Source organism: Triturus cristatus, chromosome 1_2 (assembly GCF_964204655.1).
Source record: "Triturus cristatus chromosome 1_2, aTriCri1.1, whole genome shotgun sequence".
NCBI lineage: Eukaryota > Metazoa > Chordata > Amphibia > Caudata > Salamandridae > Triturus > Triturus cristatus.
In genome coordinates this window covers 605,682,531-605,705,005 of record NC_140580.1, presented here as the reverse complement: position 1 = coordinate 605,705,005, position 22,475 = coordinate 605,682,531, and the positions used below count along the sequence as shown (strand labels likewise).

The following is a 22,475-nucleotide window of genomic DNA, read 5'->3' as shown; positions in this document are numbered from 1 at the left end:
TTTCTGGCAGGTTCTTCATACACCTCTTTAAATGTGAAACTTCCGAATGAAGGGCTGGTCCAGTTTCTTTTCATCCTGAGCGTTGTTTCTTTCAGGTGTGACTTATATAAATAGGTGTAAGAAATTTCTTTACGAGTGTTCATCATCCCACTTTTTTAATGAGAACAGCGAGTGCCGCCAATTCCTCTTTGTTCCGTTTCAAAACAGAGTGAAGAGGATGCAGCTGTGTGCTGGACATTCCGTGAGCCATATTCGGTCTGGAGAGAGTCACTTATCAGACTAGTATTCCGCGTTAAGCATGCGCAGTGCAGCAGCGTGATCATTGTTTTTGTGCTCTTTCCAACACCGATAAGTGCACCCCCCCCTTCTAAATCCAGGTAGGATTTTGTTGTGCTCTTTCTTACACCGATGAGTGCACCCCCCCCCCATCTAAATCCAGGCAACTGAATTTGTGAGTTACCTCTAGGATTCCACTTATTCAGTGTATGCGCCATTTCGCTGTGTTCGGGACAGAGCAGTGTTTACAAGCCCCTTGCGCCACTTTTGCGTAATTTTTACCATGGGAAAAGTGACGCAAAAGTGGCGCAGGGGTCTTGTAAATCTGCCCCGTAGTCAATCCTCGTTAAAAGAAACGCCCCCTTCACATACTTTTAGTTTTAAGCAAAGCTGTATTATGCTTTATATGAACACCTGTATCGTAGAGCTATTACTGCTGCTAAAGAAACTCTTTTATTCTAGGCATTAAGTTGTAAGAGATTCACTAGTTGCGAACTATTATACTTTATTAGTTTTCCGTTCATTTGTTCCGGTTATGGGCAGTGCAAGAAAAATTAATTAAACAAAAATGTACTCCGGTATTTGAGAAACCACCATTTTTTGTGGGGACAGGTACAGGGAGTGGCACCACGCGCAAACTGGGGAGGGGGGCGGTCACGGGTTGCCAGTCACGAAGGGCTGTGTATGATGAGTCAGAACACGGCATTGAAAACCAGTCTATTGCCTGCCGTTACCCATGGGTTCTTTTTTTAGAAACTGCACCCCTAAAAGAATTAATAACAAGGAAAAAGTAAAGCTGTTCTGATTTTACTAAATTAGTTACTAGCTGAATTAATTTAATAATAGTTTAGGGGTAAAGCATCTACTCAGAGAAAGTTTGGTCTACAACACAAGTAAAATATTGGTTTAATGGGCTTGCTGAAGAGATCTCTGTAATCTCCGGGCAAAGGCTTGGCGCACTGTGAAGTAGTTTAGGGAATTAATATGCCTGCTACTTTGCTGAGCATCTCGTGTAATCTTCCCAAATAGGAAAAAGCTCAGTCAAAAATAATTACAAAGTGCCCAGGAAGTGAGGCCGTTGCAGCCCTGTTGTGCTGGAGAGTGACATCAACCCCCATACCCTGCGGCATTCTACCCCGAATGGACTGGCACAACTGCATTGGTCCCAGTGTTGACGCACTAAACTGTGAAACGATTTGCTGTGGCCAGTCTGATATTATTTGAACTTGGGTTCATGCCGCAGGCAGCGCCTGTGCAGAATGCCTGTGTCTAGTTGCTTTTTAGGTCGAGGGACTGTCCGGTCTCTTTCTGTCCCCTTCGTTTCCCCCAGTTACCCTTTCCCCGGCCTGCAGACTTCCAGTAGCTGCCCCGGTGTCTACCCCATGGGGATGTCGTTCATTTGTTCACCTCTCGTGTGCGCTGCGAGGTCGCCCCTCCACAAAACGCTTGAAGTTGTGGGGTACTGGATGCCATTATACCCATCTGATAAAAAAATAATGAGCAATACCAATAGCTCTACCTATAATATTGCCGAGACCATTGCATTGTAAATGCTTGTTTGTATTGCTACCACTGAAATTCTTATATGTTCTTTGCTGTTGAGGACCAATATTGTAAGACACTTTGGTCTTCCTTTGGTTCTCTTGTATTTTTATACTACGTTTTTGAGATTGATATATAGCAGTCTGGCATTAAGTTTCTAATAAACCTTTTAACTTTAAGCTATTGACTCTGACTTTTATTGTGTGGTCCTCATGTTCACAATGTATTTTAAAATCTAAATAGTAGTTAACCCCTTTTCCTCTCAGACTACTAAAAAAGTATGTTGACCAGAATTGAATTAGAAGGACCAGCCGAGAGCATTCTCATTTTAGGTCCATGCATTTGTAAACCTATGGCTGGTTGCCCCCAGTGTATGTGGTAATGAATTTGCGGGTAAGGGCTTGAAAGACTTCCAATTTTAAATGGATGCGAAGAGAACAAATTCAAAGAAAAATACATCAAAAAATGTACCTTGTTGTGCCCTGCAGTGTTTTTCTCCCTCAAGAACATTTGTGACATTAATTCCTTTCCTCCTTTTGCTGGTAAAGCAGGTTCTCCCTTCCACTGGTTATTTGGATGAGAGGGGCATTCTGTATTGAACAATCTCACTTCTGAAATCATTGAAACTATGTGTTCTTGTACTGTGTTTGCTCAACTGATATCTTGCAGGTCCCCAAGCCAATGGTAATATTTGTCCTCCAACAGCCATGTTGTTGCGTGTTAATGTTTTGTTATAGGAAGAAGAGTTAAACAAAATTATTATTAGCTCACAATGGCAATTAGATTTCTTGACTTTCTATTTGGAAGAAAACACTAAGATGATAGGTGGAATGCTTGCAAATAGTTTCAAACACTAGCAATCAGTTGGGGCAGCATCCTTGTCCGTTGCTTTTTCCCAAAACGTGACTCTCCAGACAGAGATCAGCTATATGCAAATCATTTGGATCAGCTTCAATAGGAGCATGTCATCCAGAACTGCCAAGTTAGCTTGCACTGTCTGGAGAGAATCTGGTCTGGCAATTGGGACAGAACTGTTTCTACTGAAGAAGGACCAACATTGCTTTGCGTATGGGTTGTCTCTGTCTAGAAAGGCCTAGTGAATGAAAAGTAATGGACTGTAATAGGCCCCGAGCTGTACTCAATGGCTGAAATTAATTCAAGCATTCCATCCATCACTTTTTTGTTTGTTGTTGACGTCTTAGGTGCCTAGATTTGGGTATTGAGCTTACTGGGTCATATGATCGAGGCCTAAGAAGGCTGGAGTTGCTTGTATTTCCTTCTGGAGGGGACATGAAATTAAGGGGCATATCAACAAGGGCCTTAGCTCCGCTTTTTTGGCTTTAAAAGCCAAAAAAGCGGAGATAAAGCTATCGCCCTATTTACAAGTGGGTGCTAACATGCATTAGCGCATGTTTGCACCCGTTTTCTCTACGCCTCGCTTTGCATCTCTAATGAGATGCAAAGTGGGCGTCACTGGGCAGTACTGCATGTAAATTATCGCTGATGTGCACATCGTGATATTTACAGGGAGGCCCATGCATTTTAGCAGACGTTAGTTTTTGGCGAAAAACGCGGTTTTCGCCAAACACTAACATCTGCTAAAATGCTGACTTACGTATACTGAAAATTGGGGGTGGATTCTGCTGATACGACCACAGGGTCGTATCAGCAAGGTTATCGCCGTTTTCCATTGAACATCGCTGGAAAATCAGTGATGTTCCATGGAAAACACCGCTATCGCTGGAATAATTATCGCCATTGCGCTATGCGTTGGTAATACAGCGCTAGCACAGCAATAATTTCCAGCGATAGCCAGCGGAAAAAAAATTCACGCCAGTCCCGGCCAGTGATAATTATCGCTGCCGCTTGATAATATGCCCTGAAGTATTTTGATATAGTTAAATAGCACTGCCTGTCAGTTCCTTTGTAAACCAAGAAAGTATGTTCGAGAAGCATATAGAATAATAATCCTAAAAACGGTTAAATCTCAGCATACACTGTGTACTGAGCAACCCATCACCTCTCTAGGTATAAAAGAGCCGAACTTTTGGGAAATTACAAATGTATTGCGATTAGAATCGTGAACACATTTTTATATATTCATTTGATTTCAATCCAGTTTCCTATCAGATTATTTTACTGATTTAATACCTCATGCAGCATGAAGGAGGTGTGATCACATTTCGAGTATCCTGGAACATTCATAATTTAAAAAAATAAAATGTAATGCAACATTTCAGGAACGTCATGCTTTTGTGGAGAACAATCCGGTACTCGATTTATGAAAGATGAGTTTACAGCTGGCTTTCAGTACGAACTCAGTGGAGGTCTTGGTGTTTATTCACTACCTTCGATCAGCAGTTCCTGCTCCTGTCATTTTGCCTCGATTTAGGCCCTAATGCTGAAGTGAACGGATTTCTTCTTTCAAATAGGTTCCAAATAGTCTAGCCGATCTGGGCCTAAACTAGTTTCATGGGTGTGCCTCTGGGCTCATCTATCTTCTCCTTGTTCATCAACTTGTTATTGTAGCCTCGGCATGCCTGCTGCATGTAATAGATCAGCACTTTTTTGATGTATACAGATTAAACTCTTGTTGAACACATTAAAATGCTAAATAAATGCTGCCTCGAGCTCTTGACACGATCTGGTGGTGATTAAGTTTAAATTGTCTCTAGCTGAACCCATCAAAGATGAAAATACTGCTTTTTGTATACTCACCTAATGGGTGGAATACAAGAGTGAGGCCATATTCGATGGGTGGGTGCCTTGTTCCTGCTTTTATGAGAAAGCAACATAATGATAAATGCAGATCTTTATTTAATTTGAGACTTTTCTATAGATTTCTTTCCTGCCTTGTTCCTTCTGCACAGGGTCATGGTGTTCACTGCTTTAATCCACTCTTACGTAAAAAAGAGCAATATTTACTTATCTTTTTATGCTTGAGATTTCCTACTTATGTCAGCATCGCTTTTCGTTTTTTGGGAGAAAATATTGCTAAAGTATATGCCTGACTCCAAGCTTCACCCCACATCTTTGAAACTTTACTCAATGCCAAAGCTTAGGGAAATCAAAAGACAAGCTGTGGAACAGTCTACCTAACACTGAAAAAACAGAACCAAGCTTCCTAAAATGGAGGAAAAATTTGGAAACTCGGTTAATTATACAGAAAATGTAAAAGAGTTTTCTTTGTTCTAGTCACCAGGAGGATTTCAATAGCTTTAAGAGATCCCTTCTGTTATTTTTAGATAGGAGGTTAGGATGGGCACACAAATGGTAGAATGTTTAATAGGCTCCACAAAGTGTTTCTCATTTGAGAGTCCAGTTTATAAACTTTAAATGTTTTATATACTGATGTCTCCTGTCCCGTCAGTCTGACAAAGGTGAGGTGCAGTGAGTCATAGGTGAGATTGTTTGTGGTTGACAGTGTTGTTGGCCATGAATTTGAGTTTTTTTTGGAAAAGGGGTAAGATTTAGTTGGGAATGGCGGAATTCAGTTTGAGGCACAAGGCGGCATCAAATAATATCTCTAGGGAACAGGGATTTTGGCTCTTCTGCTGATAACAGAACGAAACAGAAGTCGCCTGTAGAAAAGCTGAATAGTTGTTGTCAAGTCATATCTCTTTGCTATATGTGCCATACGGTATCTTGTTGCCAGTACACAAATGTATACTTTTTTCACATCTATTTATTTGAATTTGCAAAATGAAACCAACATCAGTTAAAACTTGCACTGTTGTATACATCATATTACATTTAAGATTAGCCTGTGACCCTCCAGACCCATCCCCCGAATCTCCTCTCATCAAACTACCCCTCTGTCTGCTGAAAATATGGTGCTCCACCACAAGTAAATTCAGAGTCCATCTGAATCAGCCCCTATAGGAGTTCCAGCTGCCCCAAATTTTCATCCATTTTGGGGGGCATCTCCGAGCCTCATAGACAACGTTTTGGATAACATGCACCTGTCCATGTCGTGCTTCCAGGTCTCGAGATCCGGGCCAGTCCAGAGGCCCAGTCCTTTGCAACATTTATTATCACCAACATGAGATGCAGCGACATCCTTATCCTCTGAGCGCTGGTTAAACTCACCTCTCTATATATTTAGGTTGCATTTTTTTTTTGCAGAGCTCATCATTCCTCCTCTCCCCACCCACCCCAGACAGGCCACAGTTTTGAACCATAAGATTTGTACTACAGGGTAGTCCCAAAGGATATGTAGGAAGAATACAGTCTGCCCACAACCTGCAAGTACAGATATGTGGCAGTTCTGCCCATCTTAAGCAAGGTCATTCGGGTGTAGTAGGAACCCTAGTTTTATGGCCATCTCTCTAGGTGTTCCAAGGGCCTCTTCCCAATCCCTATCTTCAAAGTCGCCCACATTCCTCTCCCACTATTCTCTCTGCTGTTGTAGGGTATCAGGGGTGTGGTTTACAATATTTTTATAGCATCAGAGACATGCCTTTCTTGAGCATGGGGTCCACAATAGTCTGTCCTCAAGAGGAGAGGATTCCACTAGCTCCGTGCCTTTCGGTAGTACAGCCCGCAATGCATACTGGAGAAGCAGATAGCGGTAGGTCTCAGATGCCACCTGCTAGTACTCTCTCATTAAGTCTGGCAGGGGAGTACATCACCCCGAACCCATACATCTCCTACTATGGAGATACCATTAAATCCCACTTGGCAAAGCCTATGAGCCTCCTCAGAGTCCCCAGCACCTCTGTTTACCAGAGTGGGGTGGACTGCGTAATTTTGTCTTTCATTCCCAGATAAGGTGTTGTCTCTTTCCAGAATTTCACCACTGCTCTATTAGAGTTAGATAGGTCAGCTAATGTCCTCCCACTATACAGGGCCTCTGGGTATCACCACTCTCCATGTACATGTCCAGCCATTCGGAGTCCTGGTTCGGTCAGTGGCAGATAGGCCCAGTCATTAACCATAACTAATTGTGCCACCCAATAGTACTTGAATTTCCGGACAATGCGTCCATCGTACCAGCCTCTCATTAGTTTGGGCAAGGCAATGTGTCTTGGACCACGATCCCATAGTAAAAGTCTGACTTCTGCTTCTATTACCTGAAGATACGCCTTAGGGACCTCGTAAGGAGTGTTTTGGAGTGCGTATAAGAAGCGCGGCAGTGACATTTTAAATAGAGTCTACCTAACAGGGAAAGTGGCAATGCTAGCCAATGCCTCACATCCCCTTTTAATCCTGTGAGCAGCAGGGTCAGATTCCGCTGGTAAAAAAAGCTCAACGCCAGGCAGTATGTATATATCTAGGCAGCGGAATCCATTCTGTGCAATGGTCGCCGGTAGTCTGACGGTAGTTGCGAAATGTTACCCCTTCGTGGGTACATTAGGGACTTGTGCAAATTTATAGTGTATCCTGAACATTTACCACATTTTGGGATTATCTGCATTAGTCTGCATATAGCAATTTATTATCCTCCCAGCACCCCCCCCCGTCCACTGCAAGCCTTTGACCAGTGGGTCTTGACATATCCATGCAGCCAGATGCTCCAACACCAGAGCAAAGATTGTTGGGGACATGTGGCAGCCCTGCCTGGTTCCCCGTTGGAGTTTGAATATTGAGGAGTACACCCCGTTCACCCTAACCCTGGGCAGCACGTGGTGTAAAGCAGGCTGACCTATTGTGTAAATTGTGGACCATATCCCAGCTTGTCCAGCTCTCCAAATATGTCGTTCCACTCCAGCATATCAACTGTCATTAGAGCATTGTCACTTAAGGTGTCTTTACTTTCCAGTACTCCGTAGAGATGTTGGAGATTGTGTCTTGTGCTCCGGTTAGGCATGAAGCCTGACTGATCCGTGTGGATTAGCGAGTGGGTCACTCTTCTGAGCCGCATTGCCAACGCTTTGGCCAGTATTTAGACCTCAGCATTCAACAGTGAAATGGGCTTTAAGAGGCGCAGTCCTCTGTGGGCTTCCTTTATTTATGTAGCACTACTATGATGGTGAGACATTTCCCTTGAAGCAAAGAGTCCTGTATTTAACAAAATGCAATGTACAACAGTGTCACAGACACTGTTAGTGATTCCTAACGGGGTCGCAAATTGCCTGCCTCATTAATATTCATGAGAAAGGTGTTATTTACGACCCCATTAGGAATGGCTAGTACTCTCAGGGATGGTTGCCTGCTGGGTTCATCAGACCAGCTAGTCTGTGACTGCTTTTTAGGTCTCGGCTAGCGATGGCTGCGCTTGCGCAGTCTCGCTCGCGAGACATAATGACTTGGGAGAAGAGGGGCTTGAACCCGCCCCTCTTCTTCCCTGTTCTCCATTGGCTGGCCTAGTAAATGCTGGCCAGCCATTGGAGAAGAGGTCCCGTCACTCAAATCATGCCCCGTCCTTTTCGGATCGGGGGGTGTGTTTTTTGCGAAAAGTCTCAGGGAGGAGACAACAGCAAAACACGCCCCCGAATCCGAAAAGGGCGGTGCCTTTCTCCGAGGCATTTCTGCTCTGCCACGGAGAAAGGCAGTCGTGTGCTCGTCCGCTCCCCCTTCGTCCGGTTGCTGCTCTGGTCTCCTCACCTCTCCAAGGGTGTTCTTGTTTAAATAGGTTGGGGGGGTGTTTCTATTGGTTCGTACAGGGGCTTGGAAGACAGCATCTGGGCAATTTCGCATAGCCAGCTCTGCACTGGCACCTAAGTGGGATTAAATCATAAGCAACCTAGCCCCATTCGGTACCAAAACTGGTCCGATGTCAGGTGATACTACACATTGCAGCAGCCTCACCTGAACCGCCTGCAGAAAATAATCCAAGTGAAAAGCTGCGGGGGCGCAACAGACAGAGCGGGTGCGGTGGCGTAAATTACGAAAGGTGCTCTTACAGAGGCCGGTGCTGCCGTAGGAAAAGAAGGAGAAGATGACACGCCTATGACGACAGTACAGGCCGGGTGGGCTGCAAACAAAACACACTGCCCGCGCAGAAGAAAACAGGCATGCCGTCATCCAATCGTAGGGCTGAGTGCAGTCTTCCGGGATCACTCATCCAGTAATAAATTGGCAGACGTCTCTCAGCCAATCCACAGCCGTGTAGTTTCAGAGCACTATTGGCCAATGAACAGTTGGCAATAGCATCCCAGCCAGTCACATGACAAAAGTTCAACAAACCAATCCCTGATTGTCACAGTACTGCCCTAGCTAAATAGAATATGTTTTCTTTTACCTGATTGAGTGTGTTTACTTGGAGCCGCTGTTTCGGTCCTCGTGCGCAGTGATTACCGTGTTTACCGGTGATAAAGCGCAATCTTGGCACGACTCACACGTTCGATGCTTGTCGCCAAGAGGCACTGGGGCATTTGTGTGGCACCCCCGCGTACAGAGAAGGCATATTTGGTTGCTGTTCTCCGCGGGAACCATCATGTTGTGCGAAAGGTGGAGCATGGTGGCAGAGATCGTGTTGCATTTAGATGAGCCCGGTGAGGACAGTGACATTGTCTGTCTTTGCTCCAGAGCCTTTTCAAAGTAAGCGGCCGTACAATTCTTATGTTTTCACGTACAATTGTTTAAAGTGAAATTAGACCGAGCTGATGTTGTTTGGCGCACTTTTTTTTGCAGAAGAACATTTTATAGCGCTTTGTTCTTAGATTTTCCCCAACTTTGTCTTGACATAAAAATTATGTTTTTTGTTCTATCGTTTTCAATGTGTAGGACTCACAAGTGACGCTTGTCAAGTTATGTTATGTAACCTAGCATTTGTGTAGTGTGCATCTACCAATGGTGGTATCATAGTGCCAACTGTTCAGAACGATTACAGGTAGTTGTTTGGAGAGATGTGTGTTTGTAATATTGCCTATGTGGAAAGAGTGGCTAGAGGTACACACGGGACTAACATCTGATCTGTTTGTGTCGCAGCAAAGTTGATGCTGATAGTATGCATGCATTGTATAATAGAGGTAGCGAGGAAATATGATGTGCATTGCACAACGTTTATTCCTGATTGTATGGCAGTATCATGCTTGGTGTGCTACCCCTTTGTCAATGCGGTAGTCATTTAACACTAAGGGAGTAAAGTAAATTACTCATTGCTGAATTTAAAAGTGCTGAAGTCACAGTCTCGGTAAATCCCCAGACCCTCAATAATAGGTTTGTGCGTTTCTTTTACAAGCTTGGAAGGTGCAGGCCACGAAAGTCCTAAGCACAGTTCCCCAGAAATACCAACAACGGTATCAGTATGTGGGGATATAAAGTGGGAACTGTGAAATATGAGAAAGCATATATCCGTTATTTGTTGAAGTAATATAGGTTATTGACAAGAAAGGGGTCAGGATTATAAGAGCCAAGGAACTTCAGGCGACATAAATTGCAGAGATTCTGGCCCTGGGCACTTTCCAAGGCAAAGCAGCTCACACAGGGAAATTGTCATAGGAAGTCACTCAAACCTTTATTGCAGGGTAACTTAAATTTGAAGAAAAGAGACTCTTCTTGGACAATGTAAAAACAGCTCTTTACTGTTGCGATGGGGAGATCGACTGTCTTCACACAGGCAAGTAGCTGGTCTCAATTTGCTGCATCACAGACAGCTATTTTCAAACAGAGCTAAACAATGGGGGTTGAGAAAGTTCAGGAAATAGATTACTAGACGGTTACACACTGGTACACTTTAATGATAACAAGCATTTACAATGCAACGGTCTCGGCATTGTTAAAGTTAGAGCTATTGGCATTGCTCATGACATTTTTTTTTTGTTTATGTTTTTGTTTTTAAAACATGTAAAGAAACGGCATTGTTATATACAATGTCAATAGCTTAATCAGTGTGTGTGTAGGTGGCTCTGTGTGTGGGTGCAAATGCAATAGGTCTCGCATTTGAGAGTGATTAAGCTATTGACATTGTAAATAACAATGCCGTTTCTTTAAATGTTTTAAAAACAAAAACATAAACAAAAATAATGTCATGAGCAATGCCAATAGCTCCAACTTTACCAATGCCGAGACCATTGCATTGTAAATGCTTGTTAAATAGGAAAACGGGCTGCATTTAAAAAAGAAAAATGAAACTTTTCTGTTTTATTTTTTAAGAGTAGACAGTGGTCCCTGGGTCCACTGCCTGCTCTTAAAAAATATTTTCGCACACACTCACAAACGGGAAGGGGTCCCCTGGGGACCTCTTCCTGTTTGCGAGTGCCTTCCCACCTACTTGAAGTAGGTAGAAACTGCAAGTGTTTTGCGTCTGCAAATGCGGTCGCAAAACAATCATACATTGCAGTTAGACTCTATTAGGAAGTGACACTCTAGGCATGCCCCTTCCTAATAGCGAGTCGCAAACCATATTTGAATTCCCGTTTACGACCACAAAAAACGTCGTACATCTGCCCCTAGATCCTCTCGTGCTAGGCATGGGTGGTGTTTATCATTGAGGAGGTCAATCACATCCTCTGTTATCTTGGTCACCGCTGTGGAATATACCTGGGCATAGTAGGCCACAAATGTCTCAGCTATTTGTCCCCCCAACTAGCTTCTCTGTGTCTGTTTTGTTCTATAATACCCACTTCAGAGACTGATCCCTCTTGTCTAACCAGGCCAGGAGTTTACCAGCTTTATTCCCAACTTCATATAGGCGGTACGCAGTGGCTCTATGTACTGTCTGGGAGGCCTCCGTGGCCAGGTTTTTGTATTCTTGTTGCTTCAGTGACAAAATATGCCGCACCCCTGTCCCATCCCTATCATCACCAGTCGCTCTTGTTCCAGATTGTCCCCTTCAAGCTCATACAGCCTGGCCCTCTTATGCTACTTGAACCCAGGTATAAAGGACAGTGCTTGGCCCCAAACTGTTGATTTGTCTGTCTCCCAAATAGTGAGGGCTCAGTCCACCGTGAATACATTTTCTTTAAAGTTATTTATGTATTCAGTTAGGCCCTCTCGCACTCTGTGCTGTTTTAGGTTCCACAGGATTCTCTGCAATACTATCCCTCCTGCTTCGGGAGTCAGATTAAATACTGCCCACAGCACAAAGTGATCCGCGATCCCTCTGGCCAGGTGTCACACCTCAGAGTATTGGTATGCCTGCTAGTACCATGTGAAGAGGTAGTCAGTGCTGGAGGGGCTACCATGTGCACCTGAGTGATAAGTATATTACCATTACTGTGGGTTGTGTGTTCTCCACAGGTCCACCATTCCCACTGCAGCCAGGAAGTCTGGAAGTGGACTCTGTGCTTCCCTCCTCATTTTTGTGTCGAACAGTCCTGGACCTCACTGGCTATGATATTGAAGTTACTCCCCAACATTAAAGTTTCATCTGGCAGTCATAGGAGCAGGGAACCCAGGTTTGGCAATGTAGAGGCATGCTATCTTGGCGGCACGTATAGTCAAATAGTCAATATCAGGCCTTCCCACTGTCCCAAAAGGGCCCTGTATTAACCAAGTTGGTTGGACCATGTCCGTTGGGCTATTTGGGGGAGTGACTTCTTTATTAGGACCCCAATCTTCTGGAGCCCTAGGTACAGCTTGCATGAGCCACCAGTTTATACCCCCACCTGTCCATATCTCTGTATGAGTTGCCTATCATGTGTTTCCAGTAGCTCAACAATGTCAGGGGCAAGTTGCATACAGTACTGAAGAACCACCCCCAACTTTATTGTATCCCCTAGTCCATTAAAATTTCATGACAGTATATTCAAAGAGCTCCCTCCAGACATGGTAAAACATTATTCTTGCGGCCCGTGGGCCCAACCAGCCATTTACCGAATGTCCGAGACCAGGCAGCTGGCCTGCATGACTTCAGAATGCACACCCCACCAGTGTAAGTAAACAGTGAATTTACATGAACAAGGTAGAACCCCATGGGGGTGGAAGTATGACCGTTTTGCTTTGGCCCTGAAGAGTCAGAGATTAATGTTTTCTCTGATGAATCACGTGTCGGCTGGCTGTTTGGTTATTCTTGTGATGACCTATTAAAGAAACCAAAGAATTCTACGCTGGAGTGTTTCCATGTCAAATTTGAGACACACTAATATTGTGTAGTGTAATATTATATGAGTGCACAGGATTATTGTCAGTTGTTTATGTGTGGGGTTTTGCCTCCACAGATTGAGGGGTTTTAGGGTCTTCCCCTCCCTGTCAGCACCATACTTAATTTTTTCCTTCAATACACATGTATATAGGCTGAGCGCCATTTTCTTCCTGATGACGAAAACCCCCCGTTATTGTATTACAATAAAACCATTCCAATATACAATAAACTCTTTTACTCAAAATTCATAAATATTCTGTGAACAGTTCAGGTCGACAAACTCTGTATATCTCTATTAACCTTATCAAAGGGATCTTATTTACATGACCCATCTGTGGAACTAGTTAAAACAATTTTATTACACATCTCATAAATTCAATTTATTCTTACTAAAAATATGTCACATTTGCATGCCCCAAAATCCTACGCCATAAGTTGCAATGACTATACAGTTGATGTTTACATATACATATATAGTGACTACCCTGAATCTGTGCTCTATTTGCGATGAGAGTTTCCACCATATCAGCTTTTTCCTGCAGTCCATATGAGTGTTAAATGCAATGCATAGATAAGAAAACGCCTTGGCCTCCATTAGTGAAATCCCATTTCTCTTCATCACCCTCAAGTTTTTGTACCACTTTCTGTCACCTGTGACTTATTCAGGTTCGACGAAAAATGTCCAGGTTATCCATGAATGCAATACATGTCTAAAATATTCTTTGCAGACGGTTAGCAATTCAGAAAAGCAGCCATTTGGCACCCAGGAGCCCCGTACTGTTTCCCCTGAGACCGTGTGCAAATCATTTAATAAACAATCAAAAAACAGTAAAAGAAAACATGATTGGGGCAAATCCTTTTGACCAACCCAGCCAATAGTCTGTCATCCTAAAACTATAAATATCACACTACTGAAAACTTAAGTCACGCCAGAGTTAAAGAATGTTACCGAATGTCAACAGGCTCTAATTTGCTTTGAGGTTGGCAGAGTGCAGCCCTCATATCTATCTTGGGGCATATTTACAAGGGCTTTATCTCGGCTTTTTTGGCTTACAAAGCCAAAAAAGCAGATATAAAACAAGTGCCCTATTTACAAGAGGGTGCTAACATGCATAATTGCATGTTAGTACCTTTTTTCCCAACGCCTCCCTTTGCATCTCCAATGAGATGCAAAGTGGGCGTTACTGGGAGTACCCCGGATGGACTACCTTGCAAATATCGCTGATGTTTACATTGCGATATTTACAAGGCAGCCCACATGATTTTAGCAGACATTAGATTTTGGCGAAAACTACCGTTTTCGCCAAAAATCTAACGTCTGCTAAAATCCTGACTTAGCCATTCCTAACATAAGGGGTGGATTAGGCTGATACGACCCTGTGGGTGGTATCAGCAAGGTTATCGCCGTTTTGCCGGGAACATCACAGGAAAACTAGCGATGTTCCCTGCAAAAGGGCGATAACCTCGCTATCTCTGGAATTTTTATCGCCCTGGAGAAGCGCGTTGTTAATAATGCGCTACCAGGGCGATAAATTCCAGAGATAGCCTGCGATAATATTATTATCGCCAAGCACGGCCAGCGATAATTATCGCTGGCCGTTGATAATATGCCCCTTCGATTGTAAAGCATTAAACCCTGAAACCTTTTCATACGTGCGTTGGGACTCATTTATCCCTATCAGAAAATACCATTTGAATATCTTCCACCATAAGGAAAGTTGCAGATGTGCTCTCAACTCCATTAAAGATTCATACACCAAAAGCCAATTGCAACTATGTGCAATGTAATAAAATGATAACCTCTGCATGTTGAAGCATAATGAGTGAGAACAGAAGCTCCCACTGGAACAAGTCACAACGTCTGCAGGATCACTTTATGCACAGGATAAATTCCTCCCGCTGCAAGGTAACTTGTTTAAGGGTTAAAAGGGTCAATTTCCAGATCATGATCAATGAAGCAAAAGCCTCTACTGGAGAGCTGGCCATCCATTGCCATCAGTTCCTTCCCTTCACCACTGATCTATACAAAATCTTTATACCATTCGGCTAGAACAAAAGGGCAATTTTCAGAACCAACACATTGGGGCTTATTACGATGTCGGGCAGACTTGCATTCGCCTGACACCGTCGCAGAAACGGGACTGACCGACCTCCGGTCAGCGGTCCAGATGGCCTAATAACGATGTGACCGCACATGGTGTGGTCGCATACTCCCATTTCCCTATAAGAGCATGAGCTACAGCCGTAAACCGGCTGTAGCACAAACTCCCATAGGGAAATGGGAGGTTGTTTTCATCCCTTCCCCACATGGCAGGCATGGAGGTGTTTGCCACACAGTGCAGGGATCAATAAGGGGCACTCGGCCCCCAACCGGAGGCCACAAACAGAATGGAGCCCTAATAGGGGCTTCCAAACTGATTGCATTACAATCCGAACAGCGTAAAACGCTGTCCATATGGATTACGAGCCAGTCTCTGACTGGCTCCTTGAGATCGTAATCAGCCCCATTGTCTTCTGGCCCTAAAGCTGGCACAATCCCTAGTGAAAAACCTCAATCTTCACCATCTTCTTCCAAGTTTAACCTTGTACAAAAGAATGACATTATTATTATTCAAGAAAAAAGCACTGACAACTGAGACCTGAGTACAAATGTTGCCAATTTAGGTCCTTCTGCCATAACCCAAACCATAAATATCCTAATCAACACATTCCTGACGACAAGTGAAAGTCATCAAAAATGTAAATAGGCCATCATCACCCTGCTACCAAAAAGACACAACAGGAGTCTCTAAGTGGGTTCACCCAGCCTTGCTATGGCATTGAAGACAGTAGTCACTCACCAATGACCCACCTACCCTGGGAAGAGCCACATGCAGAGTAACTTGCACTCGACCTGTTCTGCACTCCACAGCACTATACATCAGGGAGAACTTTTAGTAACAGGGCCAAAGACCCAACTTGCTTGCTACTAACAATGGACCTTTTAAAAATAATATGTTTTAAAATGATGAAACTGACTTTAAAATACAAGGGAGAAGTGACATTCCAATGACTACCTCTTGGCAGGGTAAAAATTAGATCGCGCGCTCCGAAGCAGATGAAATAAACCGCAAAACAAACAACGTCGACCTTACTTCTTGCATAAAGAAAAAACATATAAGCAGGCAGATGGTCCAGAATTAATCAACACTAAAGGAACCGCTGAAGTCAAATATGCTGAAAGACCAGTGAAGATCAGGACTGGATCAGCTCCAGGCGGGCACATTAAGCTCTTTGATTATGGCAAGTTAAGTCTGCTTTTGGCACAACACGCGACTAGTCAATCACATCATATCAAGGGACATATTAATTACATCGTCGTGTGTGCACAAGTGACAGGGTGAGAATAACGCAATTGTGAAATGGAGCCATAAACACACCCCGTACAAATATTCAGTCACAAAAACTGGCAAACAAACCACAAATCATCTTTGTTAACAATGAGTTCTGCACGTAGCAGGAGAAAATGCTTATATCGCCTGGGTCAAAATAACCCCCAAATCACTCCAGGCTTAAATGAGATGTTTAGATACGTGCGACCTGATTAATCTAATCTTCCTTAATATGCAGGTATGTTACTACAGACTGTTGCTGTTGTTAAATTGCATTTGAAAGCTCGTATAAAGCAATTCTACATTTTAAACCTTAACCAAGGCAGTATCTGGAAGTGTGCGCGTGCAATCCTTTGCTTTAAAAATGACTCCGGTGCATTGTTTATAAACGCTGTCACTGATAAAGGAATTTGCACGCCTTTTCTTTAAAATCTTTCCTGATAAGATAAGAACACGACTGTGTTAAATATGCAAATCTTTCCATCCGCTGAAAAATCTCTCCTGAAAACCTCATCCACCAAAAATTGTAAGGAGACCATGGGATGAGAAATGCTGAGGATCCATTCGTAGTAAAATAAATGAAATCAGTTGGGATTACAAATACACAAAAAATAGCTTACCATCCGCCCGGTGTGTAAAGCTGTGTGGACGGTCGTCACCCTTTGCTCCGTGAGTCTGAACGACCTGTAACTTTACCACTTCAAAGTTTGTTTGCTGGCTTGTTTCTGGCTTGCTGAGTTGGTGTTGCTAAGCTACACGTCTCTTGACAACAGAAGAAGGGAGAACAGTGTCCCGGGAGGTGTGATCAGCTTTGGCAACGGGCACTCCACTCCAGCCGCCAGACTACTCTTTCCCCGCCCACCGCATTCAAACGCTTCACTTCTTTTGGCACCTATAGAAGAGCGCGCCGTCAGTCCGCAGCGTCAGACGAACCCGGAGGCTGGAGAGAGCGGACTTCCGCCATTTACCGGGCTATTGCGTTTTCACTAGAGAACTTGTAGTGACTTGATCAACATAGCTAATACGGACCCGTGTTTCACCACTACACATACGTATTGGCGTTTCTCAGTAAAAAAAGCACATTTCCCAGGATTGTGCTCTGAAGAGTGTGTTTTGTGGTGGTGGTTGTGGGAGAGCCTAGGATTGTAGGGTATGCATTATAGTAAAATAAGGCTACAGCTACAGGCCTGGAGGCAGATTGGTTTCAAATGTCACCAGAAATGAAGTCGAGTCATACTACGAATTATGCGGTTTTATTTTCTATAACATGTTTAGTTCAATTTCATTAGAATGAAAAAATGGTCTTCCAAAGAGGAACATATTAAATGTAAGCAATATCTTAACAACAATAAAATACTATTTAGGCCTCATTTATGAGAAGTGACGCATTGCTGCGTGAAAGCAGCGATGCGTCACTTCTCAGTACGCCCTCCTTGCGACATGATGGATGCGTCATATTTACAGTATGAGGCATCATGTCGCAAGGGGTTACAGATGCGTCAGTATTTCTGACGTATCAGTAGGCGCAAAAGTGACACATTGCTGGAGTGTGTCACAAAAGTGAAGCAACTCCAGCAATTTTTCCTTTCACATGGGGCAAGCCCCATGTGAAAGGGCCTGCGTCAGTCTTAAGCCTGCTGTGAGGCAGGCGTAAGATATTGACACATTTGCACCCGAGAAGTGGCGCAGTGAAATCTCGTAGATTTCACTGCGTCACTTCTACGAGGCTTACTTACGTGGGAACGCCCACCCTGCATACATTATACCTGACGCAGGTGTAATGTAACGCAGGGGTTTGCAAAGGGACACATCTGCTTAGATGCGTCACTTTGTAAATAGTGCGCAACAGGAGACATGTTTTATGCCGCCGATGCATCACGAAAAGTGACGCAACGGAAGCGCAAAACTGTCGCAAGGCCTCAAAAATAAGGCCCTATTTGTTTGTAGGGGAAGAAAAAGAAAACATCTTTTGCCATGGAACATGAAAAGATCAAATAACACTGTTTAAGAAGCATGTTTTCTTTGTAGAACTGGGGGTTTAAGAGAGAGAAGATAGCAGTCGCATAAGTAGTTTTTGAAGAAGCAGGGATTCCGTTTTGCTCCAAGAGGTCTGTTGCTTTCCAAGTGGCTCCAGCGGGAATAACGGAAAAGGTTCGATACAACCAGAATGGCAATGCAACATCCATAAATGGCCAAGTGTTGGGTCTAGCATTATGCAGCTAACTGAGCTCCAGTTCAAGACATTGGAAGAACTTAGACATATGTAGGGATGGGTGAAGCTACTAAACCGCCAGCTTACCTACACACTTTGGGACATATCAACAACAACCGGCGATAATTATCGCCAAGTGCACTTAGCGCTAGGATAATTATCGCCGCCTAGCGTGGATTTTTATCGCTGAGATAGCGTGCTATTAGCAACGCTTATCTCAAAAGCGATAAAAATCCTCACGCTAACTGCCTAACGTGAGATTATCGCTGGAAACCCAGCGATAATCTCATGTTAGATTGTTGATAGGGACTCACAAACTTAGCCATGATATCCACCTTCCATAGGATATCATGGCTAAGTCAGTCCTGAAGCAGGCGTAAGGAAAGTAGCGATAACAGGGGTTATCGCAACTTTTCCTGCCACTATGCTTCATAGCGTGGGGCTTGATGATAGGAGAAATGTCGCTTAGCGACATTTCTCCTGTCATGTCAGGTCAGGAACGCCCACTTTGCATCTCATTAGAGATGCAAAGCTGTGCGTTAGGAATCCCCACACTAAAGCAAGGTTTCAAGCGTTGCCGTGACCGTGCTAATTAGGCGATAAAATTATCGCCGCTTTTCGGCCGAAAACGCCCGCTAAAGCGCGATCATTTATTATCACCTCCTTGTAAATATGCCCCCCTGTTTTTAAAGTATGTGTTGCTAAGAAAAGGTTGTAGCTATTTGTAGTTTAAAAACACCTGAGCGGTTCGGGTTAATGTGGGGACTGAAACTACTTGGCAGTGACCCTGTCTGCTGCTGTTGAGTCCCTAGGAATACCACACAGATTCACAATCTGTCCAAAAGCCAACCAGCTGGGCACTTCCTACCGTACCCACCGGCACCCAAATGCCAGTAGCTCCCTGGCAAACCCTGAGCCTGCCACCTGCAATCCTCTTTAATTAAAGTAATGAATCCATACAGAACAAAGTAGTATTACTTAGCACAATCAGGGGTCTCAGACGCAGGTTGGTATTCAGTTTGTGGTCTTCAGTGAGGCTTCACATACTTTTGATGCCCAGCCCTGCTAACACAGTTTCCTGGTTACTACAATCCCTGCTGTGTAACACATGACAAAGCACTAGTTAGGCACAGGTGCAGTGCACTCAAAATACTTTAAAGCTTAGATGTTCACTGTAGGAAAGTGGAGTATTATATAGTGCGGCTGGTTAGGCTTCACTGTGGAATAATCACACAATGCCCCAAATAGGTCCTTTGGATTCACACTTATAAATCCTTAGCTTAGTCCTGGTAGTGCGGCACAGAGCAGTAAGGCTTTACTAGAGGACCATGTGTTAAGCATTTCAGAGTAAATGTCAATAGAGGTTTGGGACGTGCACTAACCGCTTGTGTGTCCAAAAGTTGAGCTGCTGTCGTGTGCCACAGAGGTATCACTCTCTGAACCCAAGGAGTGTGTGTTATCAAGAATTCCTCATGCGCTGTCTGCCATCAGACAACGTCCCTCTGGGCGCTACGTTGAGTCTTCGCAACGGCGAATTTGAAATGTTGATGAAAGTTGAATCAATGAAATTGATGCTATCTTTTTTTCAAAGTTCTTTGACAAAACTTTATTAGTATTCCATAAATTGTATGCAGAAAAGATCCAAATGCAATTAGATTGCTTTTAAACTTGATCCCCGCTCTTAAGCGTGATCCCTGGGCCCTTCATCAGGGGAATCTGCTGGATTTGTTTGCAGTGAACATCGGTTCTGCATGGGGTTTCATCAACATTTCAAATTCGCTGTTGCGAAGACTCAACGTAGCGCCCAGAGGGACTTTGTCTGATGGCAGACAGCGCATGAGGAAGCATTTCAGAGTACCAACATGGACAATAAGTAATTGACACGACTCAATAGAATTCTGACACAAATTTATAGATATAAAGCAGATTTGTATATACATTTAGGCACCAAATGAACAAAATAGGATGGATGAGCATAATATAACCGGAGTTATGGATATTTTAGAAGAAAAAATAAATCAGTGCAAAATCACTACGGCAGAAGTTTAACATTGTGGTCAATGGAGAAAAACACCAGTGGCAATCGGTCACTTGCGTGTCGAGTCCAGTGGAAACTACTGGAGGTAAGATGATGTAGGTCTCAGGACCAAGCCACGACAGTCATCTGAATTTTACCTGACTGGTAGGGCCTGGGTGCAGAGTTGTACTGGCTGCCCTTGGTGCTGAAGCGGGAGCCACTGGTTTGCTGGTTTTACCACTTAGAAGGTACTGGTGAGAACTCAACAATGGGACCACTGCTGCAGCGGGTTGAAGATGCAGTGGGGTTCCCTTGAGGCACAGCGTCAAACAATGGTAACGGTAGCTGGACTGGCCACCAACCAGCTTTGGCAGCAGCACGCTCAGCCTTGGGTTACTTGGACGTTCTGGAGTCCGGAGGAAAATGGTAGCCACCGGAAACTTACTGAAGGTCAGGACTACGTTTCCCACAATGCACTAGGCCATTTACTTTTGATCCCTCAGCAGGCCCATAGGCCAGTGATCCTTTGGTTCTGGGAGCGTATTTTACCTGTGGGCTGCAAGGGACTCATATCTCTAGTCTAAGGGAGTTCTGGAGTTGTCTTTGACTCTCAGAGAATTTCCTCTTTCCTTGGGAACTGGTCTCTGTTCTGGGGATGAGTTACAGTCATGGAGTTGTAGAGTGGTTGCCACAGGTGCATGTTATTGAGTCCTTGCTTTGTGCAGGTCCTGAAGTCACAGACTCACGTCTCTTATTTGTCCTTGGTTTCAAGTTGATTCAGATCCGAGGTTCTCGTGCCAGGGAATCCTAGATTTGGGGGTGTAAAGGAGGAGGGCAAGCAGCCAGTGGGCTACTAGCCCAAGAGGCTAGTTCGCCCCTGAGGTGACTACATCCTGGGCTGTGTGCCACCTTTTCTACCCAGAACCCTCTATTTTGCTACTTTTAAAAATGGCAGAAATCTTTCTTAGCTGTACATACCAGGTAGCCCACCCTAGTGGCGTTGCTAGCCTTCTGGGGGTGTACACCTCCTTACTATCTAATTTTCGCACTTGCCTGGGGCCAAGGGATCAACTGTTTCCTCCTTTGGGAGGCAGCCTGGTTGCAAATAAGAGGCTGTGTAAGTTTTGAAGCTTACCAAATTAATGTGCCACTTCATTAGAGATCCTGCCAGGAAGGGAGGTGTCACCTCCTTCCCAGGCAGGTTTTTGTTTCTGACTCTTGGGAATGTTCACACCTCCTGGCAGTGGGCTAGATTCTTGTTTTGCGACAGCATCTGCAGGCTGTCAGTCAGGGCACAGGAAAGGCTGGGGCAATAATTTGGGCAACCTCGAAGGCAGCCACCTGGGTGCATGTCTAATTAAATCTGACTTTTGAAAAAAGTCAGATTTGATGAGACAAGTTGTTTGATATAAAAAAAAAGTGGTCTGACTGTCACTTAAATGTATGCAGACAGTGTGGGGTGTTACTGTATAAATGGGTGATATTCACAGCACCTTGGTATTACCGGTGGGCTGATCGAGGGTATGCACATCCTGTGTGTCCCTCTTGGATGGTGTGACATGACGTTGGCAGGCGTCCCTATTGGCGCACTCCCCCTTTCAGACTTACATGTGTGTTATGACTGTAGGTGAGTTGAATGTTATAATATTGGTTTGGATGCAGAGGTTTTCTTCTTGTTCTGGGAATGGGGTGCCTTCTGCTACATGTTTCAAGAACTATGGTCATGGATATATAAAAAGGGGGAGGGAGTGGGACCCCCTCCTAGATTGTTGTGCTCCATGCTTTACATTTCCATATGGCAACCCCTATGACTTATAGGTTCATATCCTGAAATGTCTGGAGACTTAATGTAAAAGTTAGTGTTCTTCGACAATGCTATATCTGGTAGAGACACAGTCTAGCCACAGATTCCTTAACTTTGATTTCTCCCCAGGCACCAGACTGGATCTGGGAAAAATTTCAGCAGCACCTCTGCAAGTCGGGGGACGGCATCGTACGGCTCCGCAGTGACGTAGTTTCCAGACATGACGTCAGTAGAGCCATATAAGTCCCCTCTGGTGTGTGGACATCAGATTCTTCTTTGAAACT

General features: G+C 44.1%; 1 protein-coding gene across 1 annotated transcript in view; it reads right to left on the bottom strand.

Moving 5' to 3' along the window:
- The window catches only part of TBATA (thymus, brain and testes associated), a 181,532-nt gene extending 164,505 nt beyond the window's left edge, over positions 1-17,027 (bottom strand). Inside the window, exon 1 of the mRNA XM_085615041.1 lies at positions 16,779-17,027. The gene's annotated coding sequence lies outside the window, so the exon portion shown is untranslated. The remainder of the gene's footprint in view (positions 1-16,778) is intronic.
- Between the last annotated feature and the right edge of the window lie 5,448 nt (positions 17,028-22,475).